Here is an 11,128-nt window from a genome sequence, read left to right on the forward strand (position 1 = left end):
TCCCTCTCATACCCATTCTTGGCTGCAAGTAAACACTGGCATCACGGCATCCACTACCAAGGCAGCAAAGTGAAAAAATACCGACTCCGAAATCGCAAACCCGCGACCTTATGAGACGAAGGAACCAAAAATTCTTCAACTTTCGTATAACATAATAAAATTACACTAGGCAACCCACAGAATGCGAACAATTTAAAAACAGATGTCTGATCAAAATTGAACTGACTGCAGTCGGACCAGAGTACCACTATAACAGTGAGAACGTATATGTTAAAGTTTCCTCTGAATAATCGTACCCTCAGTTTCTTGTACATAACAGTGACGAGAAATCAGAAATCGAACAAAGCGTAATTTCGTTACAGTTCAAAATTGTAACAAGAGGGAAAAAAGTTTCCTAATAATTGCCAGAAATACTTTTAGTCTATGAACTCAGCCCGTCGTCATGGACAACAACATCCACAAGAATATGCCAGGTTAATGACTTTTATTCTCAACAGCCTATAATAAATGAATAAATTTAAATTCTTTAAACCTCCGTTACTCGCGCAGTCGACAGTCATCATCTACATGGCTTGGCCTCTCTATTTTGTCTGACTGCGCTGGAATGAGTCTGCACCATTTTCATTACCTTTCCATTAACTCTCCATCCATTAGCCACAGCCATCATTGCCTTTCATCTACGCTGTGTTGCATTGTGTGTGAAACATTAATAAAGCTTGGAGGACACCTGTGATCCACCCATGCACTGCTCCAACAATCTGAAACAAAGTACGTATGTGTCACTTTACTGCTTTCCTATGTTCAATCCAGCTTTCACGTGCGTAGTTTTAGGCGTGTCGGCACTAATTACAATTAATCAGCTCTTTATCTAGAATACAAAAACTAAATATTCTGTATGCTTTTAATTTTTGGAATAAATGTAGAAGGTAAAAAAAAAAGAACCTACACAACGTTAGGCAGAGGATCTGAAGTACGACTGGAATCGTTCGATGAGGTGAGTAATAATGATCCTGACACTGATATTGCTGACTCAGAGAAAGAGAATTGTGTACATGAAAGTGGTCATGATTCAGAAACAGTTAAAGAATTATCAGTAATGATGAACATGAACCACAGAAATAAATAATTCAAGAGGAATTATTTCTTTTAGGAAAAGATGTAATAGTAAATGAAGGAAAATTAAATATCCTACCAATGTTATAACGAGATCTTTTAATATTATTACACATTTACGTGGATCAAACAATTAAACTCATATAACAAAGACAGAAATAGATATAACGAAGTTATTTTCCGATGAAAATGTAATATGCATTATTGCAACATGTACTAATAATTACATCGATGAAGCTCGTGGTAACTTTTCTACGGAAATGAATGCTAAAGGAGCAGATATTATAGAGATGAGAGCTTTCATTGATTTGGAATATCCGTGTGAATAACTGACACACTCTAGAGAGAGTTTATCAAATTTGTGGAATAACTCAAAGGGCAACAAACTTGAATCGTGCTACTTATGCATGAGTGAAAACCGGTTCAGCTTGCACTGATGTTTGACACTATCCTTGATAGAGGTGCTCGCAGACTAAGTGACAAAGTGACTACTATCAGAGAGATTTTGCAACTATTTACGCAAAAGTATCTGTCATCTAGTGTACACTTCTTATATATGTATATTATGAGTGATTCGAAGAAACTTTTACAAATTGACTTGGTACATCGGGAATACAACAAGGATAGTAGTAACAGGAACTGCGAGTCGCGAAACGCCATCCGGGGCTTATAAATGGCGATGCACTTATTTAAGTTACAGGCCATAAATGGACGTCCACTACAGGAGACGCTCAAAGTTTTGTTCAGATTCATTTTGACACCGCTGACATCGACGCTGCATTGAACGGCGCAGCGTGTTCGGTCAGAGAGCTGGTTGGTCTCTGTAATAAAAAAACTGAGTGAAAGGATCAACAACGAGCTTGAACGAAAGTCATGTGATGTCCGCAACGACCAAACACAACGTTGAACAACGAACAAAATGAAAAAAAAAGTGGTCAGCGTGACAGAATGTCAATCCCAAGGGCCCTGGTTCGATTTCCAGGTGGGTCGGAGATTTTCTCCGCTCAGGGACTGGGTGTTGTGTTGTCGTAATCATCATCATTTCAACCCCATCGACGCGAAAGTCGCCGAACGGTCTACCCGACTGGAGGCCCTAGTCACACGACATTTTTTTAGAGGTGTTCCATGCCCTTCAGATACCCCCAGAGGAAAAAACTGATTTGGCACAGATCGGGTGATTGCGGTGACCATAAGACTGGCCCGTTGCGACCAATCCAGCGGCCGGGGAAGGTTGTCTGCAGATCTACCCTGACTTGTCCGCTGAAATGCGCGGGGGCCTCCATCGTGCTGAAATCATATGCGGGCGACGAGTAGGTATGGGAACACCATACAACATGTCCGGCAGAACATCTCAGAGTGACATGCAACCACATGTTACATATCTAGCTTTTTTTTAAACAAAAATTTATTCGACCTGGCCACAAACATCTCCCATATTTCATATAGAATGACGAATTCCCGTTCTAACGCATTCGGGAGGACGATGGTTCTATCCCGCGTCCGGCCTTCCTGATGTAGGTTTTCCGTGATTTCCCTAAATCGCCCCTGGCAAATGCCGGTATGGTTCCTTTGAAAGGGCACGTCCGACTTCCTTCCCTAAGCCCATGAGACCGATGACCTCGCTGTCTGGTCTCCTATTCCAAACAACCCACTCGTTCTAAAGCAGCGAAAATTAAATAAAAGAATAATAAGGGCCAATGGAACAGAACATTACATGTAAAGTAGCAAGGAGCTCTATTCAAAGAGTTTCTAACGTCCTTTTTGTTTCACGAGTACTACATAAACTCAAAGCACGTATTGCTAACGTCCATAGCGTCTGAGTGTTTTTGGCGTGCGGGAATCTTTAGCATTTGCGATTTTCTAGCATCTGCGAGTCTTTGCGTTTGTGGTTTTACTGTCTGAGCTTTTAGCGTTTGAGTCTTGATTATTCGCATCTCTTAAGTTCATGCGCCGCTGTTTGACATAGCTAACTTCATTGGAAGCCGGGCTTATTAAAAGTGAATTTTGGTTCGTTTAATTTATTGTAAAAAACATGAAAACTGAGATAACGCTAACACCCAGCGAACATCTCTCTCGGTAGAAGATTGATATCATTAATTTCATTTTCCGAAGAGTTGTTGCCGAAGCTACAATTCAAACATCGCGTCACAACTTGACTTTCGATTACAAACCCTGTTTGGACATTTATTATCGGGCTTAAGTGTGACCATTCATAGTAGTGAATTTTATCAAAGAAACTTTTTTAATAAAGACCGAGTTCAGGGAAAACTGTAATATCCCACGACTGCGAACAGAGTAACACGAGACGAGACCGTGTACTGAATTCTCTCTGGACAATAATAATTGTTGTTGTTGTGGTCTTCAGTCTTGAGACTGGTTTGATGCAGCTCTCTCCCTACTACCCTATCCGGTGCAAGCTTCTTCATCTCCCAGTACTTACTGCAACCTACATCCTTCTGAATCTGCTTAGTGTATTCATCTCTTGGTCTCCCTCTATGATTTTTACCCTCCACGCTGCCCTCCAATGCTAAATTTGTGATCCCTTGATGCCTCAGAACATGTCCTACCAACCGGTCACTTCGTCTGGTCAAGTTGTGCCACAAACTTCTCTTCTCCCCAATTCTATTCAATACTTTATCATTAGTTATAAGATCTACCCATCTAATCTTCAGCATTCTTCTGTAGCACCACATTTCGAAAGCTTCTATTCTCTTCTTGTCCAAACTATATATCGTCCATGTTTCACTTCCATACATGGCTACACTCCATACAAATACTTTCAGAAACGACTTCCTGACACTTAAATCTATACTCGATGTTAACAAATTTCTCTTCTTCAGAAACGCTTTCCTTGCCATTGCCAGTCTACATTTTATATCTTCTCCACTTCGACCATCATCAGTTATTTTGCTCCCCAAATAGCAATACTCCTTTACTACTTTAAGTGTCTCATTTCCTAATCTAATTCCCTCAGCATCACCCGACTTAATTCGACTACATTCCATTATCCTCGTTTTGCTTTTGTTGATATTCATCTTATATTCTCCTTTCAAGACACTGTCCATTCCGTTCAACTGCTCTTCCGAGTCCTTTGCTGTCTCTGATAGAATTACAATGTCATCGGCGAACCTCAAAGTTTTTATTTCTTCTCCATGGATTTTAATACCTACTCCGAATTTTTCTTTTGTTTCCTTTCCTGCTTGCTCAATATACAGATTGAATAACATCGGGGAGAGGCTACAACCCTATCTCACTCCCTTCCCAACCACAGCTTCCCTTTCATGCCCCTCGACTCTTATAACTGCCATCTGGTTTCTGTACAAATTGTAAATAGCCTTTCGCTTCCTGTATTTTACCCCTGCCACCTTTAGAATTTGAAAGAGAGTATTCCAGTCAACATTGTCAAAAGCTTTCTCCAAGTTTACAAATGCTAGAAACGTAGGTTTGCCTTTCCTTAATCTTTCTTCTAAGACAAGTCGTAAGGTCAGTATTGCCTCACGTGTTCCAGTATTTCTACGGAATCCAAACTGATCTTCCCCGAGGTCGGCTTCTACGAATTTTTCCATTCGTCTGTAAAGAATTAGAGTTAGTATATTGCAGCTGTGACTTATTAAACTGATAGTTCGGTAATTTTCACATCTGTCAACACCTGCTTTCTTTGGTATTGGAATTATTATATTCTTCTTGAAGTCTGAGGGTATTTCGCCTGTCTCATATATCTTGCTCACCAGATGGTAGAGTTTTGTCAGGACTGGCTCTCCCAAGGCCGTTAGTAGTTCTAATGGAATGTTGTCTACTCCCGGGCCCTTGTATCGACTCAGGTCTTTCAGTGTTCTGTCAAACTTTTCACGCAGTATCGAATCACCCATTTTATCTTCATCTACATCCTCTTCGATTTCCATAGTATTGTCCTCAAGTACATCGCCTTTGTATAGACCCTCTATATACTCCTTTCACTTTTCTGATTTCCCTTGTTTGCTTAGAACTGTGTTTCCATCTGAGCTCTTGATATTCATACAAGTGGCTCTCTTTTCTCCAAAGGTCTCTTTAATTTTCCTGTAGGCAGTATCTATCTTACCCCTAGTGAGATAAACCTCTACATCCTTAGATTTGTCTTCTAGCCATCCCTGCTTAGCCATTTTGCACTTCCTGCCGATCTCATTTTTGAGACGTTTGTAGTCCTTTTTGCCTGCTTCATTCACTGCATTTTTATATTTTCTCCTTTCGTCAATTAAATTCAATATTTCTTCTGTTACCCAAGGAGTTCTACTAGCCCTCGTCTTTTTACCTACTTGATCCTCTGCTGCCTTCACTACTTCATCCCTCAAAGCTACCCATTCTTCTTCTACTGTACTTCTTTCCCCTATTCCTGTCAATTGTTCCCTTATGCTCTTTCTGAAACTCTGTACAACCTCTGGTTCTTTCAGTTTATCCAGGTTCCATCTTCTTAAATTTCCACCTTTTTGCAGTTTCTTCAGTTTTAATCGACAGTTCATAACCAATAGACTGTGGTCAGAGTCCACATCTGCCCCTGGAAATGTCTTACAATTTAAAACCTGGTTCCTAAATCTCTGTCTTACCATTATATAATCTATCTGGTATCTTCTAGTATCTCCATGATTCTTCCATGTATACAACCTTCTTTCATGATTCTTGAACCAAGTGATAGCTATGGCTCTGAGCACTATGGGACTCAACTGCTGTGGTCATTAGTCCCCTAGAACTTAGAACTAGTTAAACCTAACTAATCTAAGGACATCACAAACATCCATGCCCGAGGCAGGATTCGAACCTGCGACCGTAGCGGTCTTGCGGTTCCAGACTGCAGCGCCTTTAACCGCACGGCCACTTCGGCCGGCTCAAGTGATAGCTATGATTAAGTTATGCTCTGTGCAAAACCCTACCAGGCGGCTTCCTCTTTCATTTCTTAGCCCCAATCCATATTCACCTACTGTGTTGCCTTCTCTCCATTTTCCTACTCTCGAATTCCAGTCACCCATGAGTATTAAATTTTCGTCTCCCTTCACTACCTGAATAATTTCTTTTATCTCATCATACATTTCTTCACTTTCTTCATCATCTGCAGAGCTAGTTGGCATATAAACTTGTACTACTGTAGTAGGCGTGGGCCTCATGTCTATCTTGGGCACAATAATGCGTTCACTATGCTGTTTGTAGTAGCTTACCCGCGTTCCTAATTTCCTATTCATTATTAAGCCTACTCTTGCATTACCCCTATTTGATTTTGTGTTACAACCCTGTATTCACCTGACCAAAAGTCTTGTTCCTCCTGCCACCGAACTTCACTAATTCCCACTATATCTAACTTTAACCTATCCATTTCCCTTTTTAAATTTTCTAATGTAACTGCCCGGTTAAGGGATCTGACATTCCACGCTCCGATCTGTAGAACGCCAGTTTTCTTTTTCCTAATAACGCCGTCCTCTTGAGTAGTCCCCGCCCGGAGATCCGAATGGGGGACTATTTTACCTCCGGAATATATTACCCAAGTGGACGCCATCATCATTTATCCATACAGTAAATCTGCATGCACTCGGGAAAAATTACGGCCGTAGTTTCCCCTTGCTTTCAGCCGTTCGCAGTACCAGCACAGCAAGGCCGTTTTGGTTAATATTGCAAGGCCAGGTCAGTCAATCATCCAGACTGTTGCCCCTGCAACTACTGAAAAGGCTGCTGCCCATCTTCAGGAATCACACGTTTGTCTGGCCTCTCAATAGATACCCCTTCGTTGTGGTTGCACCTTCGGTACGGCCATCTGTATCTCTGAGGCTCGCAAGCCTCCCCACCAACGGCAAGGTCCATGGTTCATGGGGAAGACAATAATAATAATAATAATAATAATAATAATGAGTTTATTCCATATTAATATTAAAGGGCCGGCTGGTGTGGCCGAGCGGTTCAAGGCGCTTCAGGCTGGAACCGCGCGACCGCTACGGTCGCAGATTCGAATCCTGCTTCGGGCATGGATGTGTTTGATGACCTTGGGTTAGTTAGGTTTAAATAGTTCTAAGTTCTAGGGGACTGATGACCTAAGCTGTTTAGTCCCATAGTGCTCAGAGCCATTTTTTGCTCAGAGCCATTTAAACCATTTGAATATTAAAGGGAATAATTTTCAACAGACAAAACATTGAGCTGTGTTAAACGAAGCTGTGACTTTTGATGGAATTGACGTGGCGTACATGTGCTACGCAAATCAAAGATATCATTCATTTTGAAACGCGAATCGGCCGCCTGGTAATTGTTAATGAGGATTTTTGGAGGGCAACCGCTAAACAACGCAGGTATGCAATGGTAATAATTTGAACCTAAGCATATTGATCAACAAATATAGTCCAATGACAGATAGTGTTGTACCGCCTCACTTTCCCGTATCTCGACGAGGTGAAATTACTGGCTGGGCATAGAAAAAGATCATTACACTTTCGTCGATCCTGTAAGTGCCAATAGGCAGCAATAGGAGGCGTCATACATACGAGACACATGCGACCATCAAGTCGTTTCGGGAGAATTTACGGCCCAATGAAACAGTCTCGACCGTGACAGCCCACAGGTGATCGTAGCCCCCTGTCGTGGCGTTTGCGACCCCCGGTTCCTATGTGATTACTGATCCTTGTTGTACACTATATGTGCCATGTCAGTTTGTAAACAGTTTTTAAGTCATCCTGTACAGATTTAACCAAAATACTCCTGAAATCATTCATATATTCCGTCCAGTGTCCAAACACACCGTTTATATTGAAATTTCCCCTTAGAAACTAAACTGACACACAATATTTTTAGTGCAACGCAATCTGAATATCAAAAATCCCTACAAAAGAATGGCCCTGACGAACAATGACCTATACCTTTCATGAATCGCTTACCTCACAAAAATCTTCTGTACTCGAACTACTGCAATACAGCGAGCGCCAATACTGTCAGCTAAATAAAAGCTTCTAACTACTGAAGGCACTATCTACTGATGGGCATAGTTAGCAAATGAAAGATTTTGATAGAGAACAAACAATGTATTTACCTTAATAGTGTTCAAAAGTATATATATATATATATATATATATACATATATATATATATATATATATATATATATATATATATATATATATATATATACTCCGCGAGCCACCTTACGGTGTGTGGCAGAGGGTACTTATTGTACCACTATCTGATCCCCCCTTCCCTGTTCCATTCACGAATTGTGCGTGGGAAGAACGACTGCTTGTAAGTCTCCGTATTTGCTCTAATTTCTCGGATCTTTTCGTTGTGATCATTACGCGAGATATATGTGGGCGGTAGTAATATGTTGCCCATCTCTTCCCGGAATGTGCTCTCTCGTAATTTCGATAATAAACCTCTCCGTATTGCGTAACGCCTTTCTTGAAGTGTCCGCCACTGGAGCTTGTTCAGCATCTCCGTAACGCTCTCGCGCTGACTAAATGTCCCCATGACGAATCGCGCTGCTTTTCGCTGGATCATGTCTATCTCTTCTATTAATCCAACCTGGTAAGGGTCCCATACTGATGAGAAATACTCAAGAATCGGACGAACAAGCGTTTTGTAAGCTACTTCTTTCGTCGATGAGTCACATTTTCTTAGAATTCTTCCTATGAATCTCAACCTGGCGCCTGATTTTCCCACTATTTGTTTTATGTGATCATTCCACTTCAGATCGCTCCGGATAGTAACTCCTAAGTATTTTACGGTCGTTACCGCTTCCAATGATTTACCACCTATGGCATAATCGTACTGGAATGGATTTCTGCCCCTATGTATGCGCATTATATTACATTTATCTACGTTTAGGGAAAGCTGCCAGCTGTCGCACCATGCATTAATCCTCTGCAGGTCCTCCTGGAGTACGTACGAGTCTTCTGATGTTGCTACTTTCTTGTAGACAACCGTGTCATCTGCAAATAGCCTCACGGAGCTACCGATGTTGTCAACTAAGTCATTTATGTATATTGTAAACAATAAAGGTCCTATCACGCTTCCCTGCGGTCCTCCCGAAATTACCTCTACATCTGCAGATTTTGAACCGTTAAGAATGACATGTTGTGTTCTTTCTTCTAGGAAATCCTGAATCCAATCACAAACCTGGTCCGATATTCCGTAAGCTCGTATGTTTTTCACTAAACGTAAGTGCGGAACCGTATCAAATGCCTTCCTGAAGTCCAGGAATACGGCATCAATCTGCTCGCCAGTGTCTACGGCACTGTGAATTTCTTGGGCAAATAGGGCGAGCTGAGTTTCACATGATCTCTGTTTGCGGAATCCATGTTGGTTATGATGAAGGAGATTTGTATTATCTAAGAACGTCATAATACGAGAACACAAAACATGTTCCATTATTCTACAACAGATTGACGTAAGCGAAATAGGCCTATAATTATTCGCATCTGATTTATGACCCTTCTTGAAAATGGGAACGACCTGCGCTTTCTTCCAGTCGCTAGGTACTTTACGTTCTTCCAGCGATCTACGATAAATTGCTGATAGAAAGGGGGCAAGTTCTTTAGCATAATCACTGTAGAATCTTAAGGGTATCTCGTCTGGTCCGGATGCTTTTCCGCTACTAAGTGATAGCAGTTGTTTTTCAATTCCGATATCGTTTATTTCAATATTTTCCATTTTGGCGTCCGTACGACGGCTGAAGTCAGGGACCGTGTTACGATTTTCCGCAGTGAAACAGTTTCGGAACACTGAATTCAGTATTTCTGCCTTTCTTCGGTCGTCCTCTGTTTCGGTGCCATCGTGGTCAACGAGTGACTGAATAGGGGATTTAGATCCGCTTACCGATTTTACATATGACCAAAACTTTTTGGGGTTCTTGTTTAGATTGTTTGCCAATGTTTTATGTTCGAATTCGTTGAATGCTTCTCTCATTGCTCTCTTTACGCTCTTTTTCGCTTCGTTCAGCTTTTCCTTATCAGCTATGATTCGACTACTCTTAAACCTATGATGAAGCTTTCTTTGTTTCCGTAGTACCTTTCGTACATGATTGTTATACCACGGTGGATCTTTCCCCTCGCTTTGGACCTTAGTCGGTACGAACTTATCTAAGGCGTACTGGACGATGTTTCTGAATTTTTTCCATTTTTGTTCCACATTCTCTTCCTCAGAAATGAACGTTTGATGGTGGTCACTCAGATATTCTGCGATTTGTGTCCTATCACTCTTGTTAATATATATATATATATATATATATATATATATATATATATATATATATATATATATGTTCATGACATCCAGTCTTACAAATTTACTGTCTCTGATGGACACACGTCCAGGTCATCCGCCATCTCTCTCCCCACATCCACCACTGCTGGCGGCTCACCTCCAACTGCGCAACGCTATGCGCTGTTAACAGCCAACTGCCCAACATTACAATAGCAAATTTCAACAATGCAAACTAGCCACAGATTGCACACAGCGCAGTCAGTAATTTTCATATAGAGCTCTACATGGCATTACCAACATAAAAACCTAAACAGCCTACTTACAATATTGTGGATCGCGAGAGTAACGGACGGTTGATAGGGATTTTCCAGCCTGTCCAGGACCCTTAAAGTCCTGCTCCCATTACCAGTCGCTACGTCAGAGCTGCTTCTCCGGTGCACCAAATCCCCCCCCCCCCCCCACTCCCCTGCCCCTCGTTCGCAGCGAGTGAGTGCTGTGGCGGTGTGCAGGTAGCGGCGCGAGCAGCGGCCGCCGCGGCGGGGCTTCCCCCGCGCCGCAGGGCCAGCAGCCGATGGCGGCGGTGCTGGCGGTGCTGGGCGGCGCGGCGGGCCTCGTGCTGGTCGGCGTCTTCGCGACGGCCGCCTTCGTCATCTGTCGGCGCCGGCGGCTGCGGCGGCGCCTGCCCAAGGCGGGCCCGGGCGCGCCCTCGGCCAGCGGATCCGTGGCCGGAGTCCGCGTGCGTTTCAGCGCCGACACGCACGGTGGCGAGGGCCGCATGTCGCTCGGTGAGTCTCGCATTGCCAAACGTATCACT

Source organism: Schistocerca serialis, chromosome 5 (assembly GCF_023864345.2).
Source record: "Schistocerca serialis cubense isolate TAMUIC-IGC-003099 chromosome 5, iqSchSeri2.2, whole genome shotgun sequence".
Classification (NCBI taxonomy): Eukaryota; Metazoa; Arthropoda; class Insecta; order Orthoptera; family Acrididae; genus Schistocerca; species Schistocerca serialis.